This window comes from Triticum dicoccoides, chromosome 2B (genome assembly GCF_002162155.2).
Source record: "Triticum dicoccoides isolate Atlit2015 ecotype Zavitan chromosome 2B, WEW_v2.0, whole genome shotgun sequence".
Lineage (NCBI taxonomy): Eukaryota > Viridiplantae > Streptophyta > Magnoliopsida > Poales > Poaceae > Triticum > Triticum dicoccoides.
The window spans coordinates 113,712,959-113,722,378 of record NC_041383.1 but is presented as its reverse complement, the minus strand read 5'-3'; the positions used below and the strand labels follow the sequence as shown (position 1 = coordinate 113,722,378).

The window sequence follows — 9,420 nt, the reverse complement described above, 5'->3', positions numbered from 1 at the left end:
GGTAGAAAGATTTTTTAGGAGTAACTGGACATTTACTTATTTAACAACACATAATTTTTTTACTTTAAACAGGGATTTGAAAATTGTTAGAAAGTACCTATGAATTATGAGAATTAATAAAATGGGAAACATTTGTTGGGCCAAGTAGTGTCTAGCCCAATCATGAGACCCTGCACGCGGAACAAGGCCCACGAGCACCTTATAGAACCTCCCATGTCCATCTACTCTCGTACCTAGACCACCGAAGTTGATATGTAGATCTATGAAAATAATCAGAAAAGGTGGCCACCACATAGTTTGTCCCCAATATGAAGGTTCGGTCCCTCTTGAGCGATTATGTTAGTGTCTCAGGTGGTGATCTATCTAACCTCCTCATCAAGGTTCCCCCAATGTCCCAAGCATTTCTTTGCCCCGTTTATGTTTGTGTCTCTAGTTTGGTGACACCGTTTTTTCAAAACCATAGTGATCTAAAACCTAGGCAATGCATACTTCAGTTTCTAAAAACCACAGTTTTTCTCACTTCGGTTTACTAGAAAATAGAGGTTGAGAGATCTCTTTCTCAAATACTAAAAAGAGCATGGTGTTAGGCATACTATGGTTTATAGAACTGTGGTTTTTGTTGATGTCAAACACATCAAACATTTTAAAACCGTAGTTTTTAAAAAAATGTTGACTTGACTGTATTCATGGATGATATATTCTTGTTGCAGAAATGTGTGGAAGATAGGCTCAGCGCGCTGACCGACGACATCTTAATCTCTATCTTGGTGAGAGTCGACATTGCCACGGCAGCAAGAAGTAGAGTTTTGTCAACGCGGTGGAGAAACTTGTCGTGGTTACTTCGTAATCTCAAATTTCATGCCATGGACTTCCTTAGCGCCCCATGCGAAGGAGCTGCACGCCACATTGATCAAGCAATGGCGTCTCTGGTGAGAGCTACTAGCAGATTCTTGGCTCATCCACGCGGGGAACACACCACTAAAAAGCTATGCCTTGAGCTCTATCTCACCGGCAACTACTCGCATGACATCGGCCTGCTGGTCAGCAACGCCATTGGCAGTGAGATGGTAACAGATTTGGAACTCACCATTTTAACCGAGAAGAAGTCAGAGGACTCCACACACGAGGTTATGGTGCAGCAAGCTCAGGATATGGATGGATTTTTCAGTGCCTTTCCTAGCATTCTTCGTTGCCTCACAAGGCTCCATCTACAAAATGTTCGCTTGGCCTAACGGGACATGAATCACCTTTTGTTCGACTGCTGCACCTTCGTCTGGACCACTGCGACACCGGGGACTGTTCTGTATGGAAGAACAATGCGCCACGTTCGAATCTCAAACTTCTAGAAGTCTACTTATCCAAGTTGAAAAGAGCTGAGGTGCTATGCCTTCCAAAACTAGAGTGGGTCCATTGGCAGGCTTGGTTGATTTATGAGGCCCCCTTGTGTTTTGGTTCTGTCCCGTCACTCAAGGAATTATCCCTCGTCTGTGATGCAACTATCATTCACCAAGACATTAGTTTAAGCCAGGTTCTAGACGGTGCCACAAACATACATACTTTAACCTTAAACTTTCGAGGAGAAAAGGTAATTTTAGTCGATAGCTGTTATATTGTGGTTGTGTGCTATTTCGTTCGTACGAACTTAATGTTGGACTTGCACTAGGATTGTTCTAGTTTTGCTGGTTCATAACTTCACCATGTTATTTGCTTTTATCCCAAAGAAGTTAGTTCCTCAGGTTCCTATGGATTATCGTCCCATTAGCCTTTGTAATGTTGTTTATAAAATCATTGCAAAATCGCTAGCTAATAGAATTAAGCCTCATCTTCCGGACTATATTGATCCTGCTCAGCAAGCCTTTATTGAGGGTAGAAGAATTAGTGACAACATTATTATTGCTCCAGAGATTACTCACTCTTTCTCTCTTGCTTCGTGGAATCATCATGCTTTCATGCTAAAAATAGATCTGGCTAAAGCTTTCGATCGCTTAGAGTGGAACTTCATTGTGTCTGCGCTTGCACGTAAAGGGCTGCATTGTCATTTCATTAATTTGGTTCATGCGTGCATTTCTTCACCTACTTTCTCTGTGCTTGTTAATGGGCAGCCTTCGCATAAATTTAGAAGTTTCAGAGGTATTCGTCAAGGCTGTCCCATGTCGCCTTATTTGTTTGTTATTGCTATCAATGAATTGTCTATTGCTCTCAATGAAGCTCTTGCTGCTCAAAATCTTCAAGGAATTTCGCTTGGACCAAATTGCCCTTCTATTCATTCTCTGTTGTTTGCAGATGATTTGTTGGTTTGTGGTCAAGCCACTATTCAGGAAGCCAATGCTATGGCTCAGCTCATTCACCACTTTTGTTCTATTTCAGGTCAAACTCCAAACTGGCCCAAGTCTGCCATTCTTTTTAGTTCTCGAGTTAGCCAACCTACAATGCAGGAGATTAAGCAAGTTTTTCCTGTTTCCTCCTTGGATACCAATTTCACCCATCTTGGTCATCCGCTTATTCTTCCTGCTAAAAATAGAACTGTCGCCTATAACTTTGTTCTTGATAAATTTATGAATAAATTGCCCGCTTACAAAGCCAATATGCTTTCTCATGCTGCGAGGCTTGAATTGATTCGCTCGGTTTTCTCTGCTATTCCTGTTTATTATATGGCTAACATCTTGTTCACAAAGAAGTTTATTGCAAAGCTCACGGCTGTCATTAGAAATTTTTGGTGGACAGGTGTTAGGGAAAATGATTCTACAAGGAGTCTTTGTCTTCGTGCATGGAAAGACATATGCAATTCTAAAGAAGAAGGTGGACTGGGCATAAGAAATTTGAAGGCTATCAATGAGAGTCTTGTTCTTGCAGCTGCTTGGAGAATTGCTAAATCCCCCTTTTCTCAGCTGTATTTAGTTCTTAAGGCTAAATATTTTCATGACTCCTCCATCTGGGTTGCTCTTTCTTCTGCTCCTAAATCTGCTTTTTGGGCTTCGGTTTTAAAAATGATTCCTATATTAAAAGCTCATTCCTTTTACCAATTAACTCAAGGTAATATCTCTATTTGGAGCACACCTTGGTGCACCCTTTGGGCCTCCATCCATGATCATCTCATTATTCAAGAACCGGACTTTAGATATCCTTCTTTAGTTAAGGATCTTTGGCTCCCTGGACAAAAAAATTGGAATAATGAGCTTGTTCATTTACTTTTCCAGCAACCTATGGCCTCAATTATTCTCCAAACTGATATTATCAATGACGATGGTCCGGATTTGCTTTGTTGGGATCTCACTCCGAGTATTTGTTCTTCCAAATCTGCTTATAAGCTTTGTTTGCAGGACATTCATGCAGTTCCCAGGAATGCTCCTTCTGTTCTTTCTTTGGAATTGAAGAATCTTCTCAAGATGGTTTGGAAACAAAAACAGGTTTTGCCTAGGGTACAAACTTTTGCGTGGAGGCTTCTTAGAAGGGCTTTGCCTACAGGTTTGCGAGCTAGTCGATTCTCTGTGCATATATCTAAAAGTTGTTGTAGGTGCGGCCATCAGGAGGATGAATCCCATTTATTTTTTCTTTGTCCCTTTGCTCGTGCGGCTTGGTTTGACTATCCTTGGTTTATTAGGTATGATGTTTTAATCCAAGGTCATACTTCCATGCATTCTATCCTTATTGCCTTGCTTCAAATGGGACATCCTAATGGTTCTATCTCTAACATTCTTAATTTCTTATGGTGTCTTTGGAAGGCTAGAAATGATTTTCTTTTTGACAGGAAAAAGGCTCTTCCTCATCATGTGCACATTGCTACTATGGCCTTGTCCTCTGATTCTTATAATGACTTGCCTCGTTTCTCTAAGATGCAGGTGATTCCACAAGTTCTTTCTCCTCCTGATCATCTTCCTATGCAGGGTCGAACTCTTAAGTCGGATTTGCTCATTACGGGGACCAAAATATTTTCTGACGCTGCTTTCAGAAGTTCAAAAGTTCCTGGTCTATTACGGGGAGCAGTTGCTACTGGAATAGGGGTCTATCTTGTTTTGCCTCAAGATCGTTTTGAAATCAATGTGCAAATTCAAGCATCAGCTCCTCCCACTACTTCTCCTCTACATGCAGAAGCTCTGGCTCTTTCTTTTGCAGCTCAAGTGGCTAGTAAGCTCAATATTTGGCAGCCAACCTTTCTCATGGATTGTTTCTCTTTATTTTTGGTGGCTGCTACCGGCAAGATTATGGAATCTACCACCCCTTGGAGCATCAGGAAGCCTTTGGCTGATTTCTTCAAGCATGCTAACAGCTTGCAACCTCGAGTGTTTCACATTTCTAGGGAAATTAATGGCATAGCACACAATGTAGCTCACCAGGTTCTTCATTCTAGGGTTGAACCTCAAGTTTGTTGCTTCGCTTCAGCTCATAGACATAGTTCCTGTCCTGTGCTGTCTCTTCTCTCAAATTTTCAGGTTCAGGAGTTTGTAATTCACGCTGTACACTGTTTCTGAGATGAAATGAATTTGGCGCTTCGAGCGCCTTTTGTTGTTCAAAAAAAAACTTAGCAAATGACTAACCTGGTGCGCACATAACTTGCATCTATGACATACAGATGTACAATTATTCTATTTTTACATCTCTTTTCTTGTTCATCAGATTTGGATGCAACCAGACGGAAAACAACTATGCACTGCATTCAACAAGCTAAGAAAGCTAACCATCCATGGTATCTTTATAAAATATGGCCTATTATGGACATTAAATCTCATCGAAGCTGCTCCATCTGTCGAGGCATTTGATGTTGAGGTACTTCTACTCATTCTTTTCAACTTTTAGTTAGAATGTGTACAAGTCTATCTGGCTCAAAGCACCATCGTAGTCTCTTTGGCTTTGATTACAATCCTACCATAACCCCTTAAAATTTAGGTATTGCTGGTTGAATGCAGATGTTTGAACATCCATGCCAGGAGGGTGATGAAGCAAGAATAAGATGTTTTGGTGCTCAGAGAGTGGAACCTTCATGGAAGTTGTCTGGGTTCACAAGCTGTCACAAGTGGCAATTGAAAGAGATCCAGTTCGGTGGTTTAGGCCCCTACTAGAGCAACACTTTTTATTCGTAAGTACTGTTATGGGTCGAGCTCCAAACTTGAAGACAGTTCTTCTAACAGACGGTCAATATCCATGCAAGGGTTGTGACACAAGAATCCCAATACCTCCTCCAGTAGGGGGCTTCTTTCCAACATTCAGGGATGCCCAAGAAGCAATAGCCAAGCAACTTAGAGAGAGGGCCCGGTCCTTGGCACAGATAATTTTCCGTAGTGGTTCGACATACCCTCGTGGGCAACCCTATCATATATTTATTAGCTAGGAGCGTACAAGAGATCACGATAGTTGCGATGTATTGTGAAATGTGAATTCCAGGAGTAACTCTCTTTGTATTTTCGGTATCAGTTCATCAAAATCTGGTTATAATTAATAGATGAGGCAAATCTTTGGTCCGTATTGCAAAAGGAACTTATAAAAGTTGTACAAATGTTGATTGCCAATGCAAGCTCATCCTGTCATGTGTTCACACTTTTGTGCAGACTCTTTGTGTCTTGGTAAAAGGCCACAAGAGAAGTTGGAGACCCTTTAGAGCATCTATAATCGGACTTGACAAGTGCGGTCCCTCAAACGCCCACGAACGCGTCCACGGACAGTGTCATTCCTCAATTTCCCCTTCTCACAACCGGATACCTCAATTAACATACCTCAAATCCATACAAACTCATGCAACTACGTAAACGATGCATTACACACATCGTCCGGCTACTACATCAGGACATGCCATCGGACTACCAAAAATTGACATGTTTAATCTGCATGCTAGCTATGGACTAGAAGATCATCCACGAATGTCCTTGCCCTTCCCGACGCCCTTGCTTTCCATCTCGCGGAAGTAGCGGTCGAAGACGCAGTACAGATCGAGCCGGATCTGCTCATAGCCGGAGTTGTCCGACCCGTCGATGTCCTCCTTCTCCTCTTTGGAGGCAGTCCAACCATGGCATGGACCGCCCGATTCTTCTCTCAGTCGAGGGCGCGCGTGTTCCTTCGCTGTCGCTTCTTTATAATGTGGGCCTGGATGGCTTCCTTCTCTACGGCCGCTTACGCCGCCGCATCAACCGCCTCCGCCGCCGCCATGTCGGCAGCGAGGTGGGCCTCCGCCGCCCTCATCCTCTTCTTCCCACGGCGGGCACACCGGTCCCAGTAGGACTCATACTCCAGCGCACTGGTGATGGGGAAATGGAGATTGGTAGTCTCCCAAGAGGACCGCACTTATCCAGCGCAGGAGGATTCGAGCGCCCAATGCGCCACGCAATGGACTCACGCGGGACAGATCCCGCCGTTGGTCGGGCGCTATCGTCCCGGGGAGCGGCCGAGTGCAAGGCGGATGTCCATTGCCTCCTCCAAACGCACAGGACGACAACCCAGTCAACGAATCAGTATAGGTCGAGCGTGAATCATATAGTAGATATGATCAACATAGTGATGTTCACCATTGAAAACTACTCCATTTCACGTGATGATCGGAACTGGTTTAGTTGATTTGGATCACGTGATCACTTAAATGATTAGAGGGATGTCTATCTAAGTGGGTGTTCTTAAGTAATATGATTAATTGAACTTTAATTTATCATGAACTTAGTACCTGATAGTATTTTCCATGTTTATGTTTTTGTAGATCAATGGATCGTGCTACCGTTCATTTGAATTTTAATGTGTTCCTGCTAAGTTGAAAGATGATGGCAGCAACTACAGGACTGGGTCCGTAACTTGAGGATTATCCTCATTGCTGCATAGAAGAATTACGTCCTGAAAGCACCGTTAGGTGTACCACCCGCACCCGCAACTGCAGACATTGTGAATGCCTGGCACACGCATGTTGATGACTACTCGATAGTTCAGTGTGCTATGCTTTACGACTTAGAACCGGGACTTCAACGACATTTTGAACGTCATGGAACATATGAGATGTTCCAGGAGTTGAAGTTAATATTTCAAGCAAATGCCCGGATTGAGAGATATGAAGTCTCCAATAAGTTATATAGCTGCAAGATGGAGGAGAATAGTTCTGTCAGTGAACATATACTCAAAATGTCTGGGTACCACAACCACAACTGGCACTGGGCCTTCAGTTAATAGGTTAGTCCCAAAAATAATATAAAAGAGCATATTAAAGCCCATTAAACATTCAAAACAGATAATATAATAGCATGGAACAATCAAAAATTATAGATACCTTGGAGACGTATCATCAGGTTGTTGTTTCTACGACTCGGTTTCATCTCAGAGAGAGAGAGAGAGAGAGAGAAGTCGGCGATTCTCTGCTTCCGGCTCTGGTCATCAAACTGGCCTGGATCATTGCCATTGTCTCATCCTCTTCTCTGAATAAATACAGACGAGCGCTCTGGAAATAAAAGATGAGCACCTTCTTCAGGGCTCCCTGGACTAGGAGAGCTGGAGCGAGCGGAACAAAAGACCCCGAAGGGGACTCCTCGCGCGACCACGTCTGCCCCCCGCGGGCGGCCGACCGCGTCCCCCATCCATCCTCTCCAGCGACCTCTCCCACCCTTCCTCTCCCCGCCGTCGCCGGCGTCCATCGCCGGGCTCGACCCGGGCGGCGCCTGCCCGTGGCTTTTCCCCTCCTGTGGTGGATCCTGCATGGGGCGGAGCTGCTCCAGGAGGTGCTTCCAGGCGGCAATGGTGCGGCGCGGCGGAGGGGTAGCTCGGCGCTAGTGTTGCTAGCCGATGGCGTGGGACGCGGCCATTAGCATCGGAGCTCCGCGTCAGCGCGGGCTGGCGGCGCCCGCTCAGCCCAGATCTAGGCCCCTTCGGGCCCCATCTAGGCTGGGGTAGGCCGGCGGCTCCGATCTGGGGCGTTGCTTCTTGGAGGCGGCAGTGGGGTGTTGGGAACCTAGGTGGCGGCAGCACCGTCGTCGACTTGCTGCAGCGAGGTGGTGGAGACTTTGTGGGCTCGATCTGAGCCCGGTCGGGCCCGGGTGGCCTGGTTTGCCTCCTGCCGCTGCGTCCGGCCGGCTACAACGATGGCGCTAGAGGAACTGGCCTCGTGTGCGACGGCGGTGGAGGTTGTTTCCTCCAGATCGATCGCGGGGTTGTTGCTCCCGGATCCCTGCATTTTCATTCTCCGTCCTCTAGGTCCGGTGATGATGGCCTCAGTGAGACGGCGTGGGTGGCTTCAAGACCGTCGTGGCGCAGGCAGGTGGGTGGAGTGTTGGGTGGAAGACTCCGGAGCAGTTGGGTAGTGGTGTTCTGGGGGTGGGAGAAATCCCTGTCGGCCCGGCCGGCTCCAACGCGGTGACGACTGGGGGTGCCCGCTGTAACACCCACGATGCGGCTATATCTCCCACGTGTCGAAGCACGACTTAGAGGCAACCGCATTGTGGTTTTGTCACAAGAAGGGTCATCTTCACACAATCCCATGTAATGAACAAGAATGCGATAAAGAGTTGGCTTACAATCGCCACTTCACACAATGAACATATAATAAATCATACATCATTCAGAGTACACACATAGTCCGACTACGGACGAAGCCAAAAGAAAAGAAGATAACCCAACTGCTAGATCCCCGATCATCCCAACTGGGCTCCACTACTGATCAACATGAAACGAAACATAGCAACTATCCAGATCTTCGTTGAGCTCCCATCTGAGCTCGGTTGCATCACCTGCACTGGTATCATCGGCACCTACAACTGTTGTGATAGTATCTGGTGAGTCACGAGGACTCAGCAATCTCAAAACCCGCGAGATCAAGACTATTTAAGCTTATGGGTAGGAAATGGTAAAGTGGTGAGGTTGCAGCAGCGACTAAGCATATATGGTGGCTAACATACGCAAATAAGAGCGAGAAGAGAGCAAATGGAACGGTCGTGAAACTAGCAATGATCAAGAAGTGATCCTGAACTCCTACTTACGTCAAACATAACCCAAAACCGTGTTCACTTCCCGGACTCCGCCGAGAAGAGACCATCACGGCTACACACGCGGTTGATGTGTTTTAATTAAGTCAAGTGTCAAGTTATCTACAACCGGACATTAACAAATTCCCATCTGCCTATAACCGCAGGCACGGCTTTCAAAAGATTATACCCTGCAGGGGTGTCCCAACTTAGCCCATGATAAGCTCTCGCGATCAACGAAGGAATAGACCTTCTCCCAGGAAGACCCGATCAGACTCGGAATCCCGGTTTACAAGACATTTCTACAATGGTAAAACAAGACCAGCAAAGCCTCCCGCTGTGCCGACAAATCCCGATAGGAGCTGCACATATCTCGTTCTCAGGGCACGCCGGATTGTCCAAACTTCCGGTAGGCCAGCCCAGAGTTTCCCCTGATGGCCACCGGCGGTTGACAGGTTGGACCAACACTCACGACGAGCACTGGCCCGGGGGGGTAAAA

General features: G+C 45.9%; 1 pseudogene; it reads left to right on the top strand.

Moving 5' to 3' along the window:
- Nucleotides 1–686: 686 nt before the first annotated feature.
- LOC119360605 lies at nucleotides 687–5,057 on the top strand (annotated as a pseudogene).
- The last annotated feature ends 4,363 nt before the right edge of the window (nucleotides 5,058–9,420 follow it).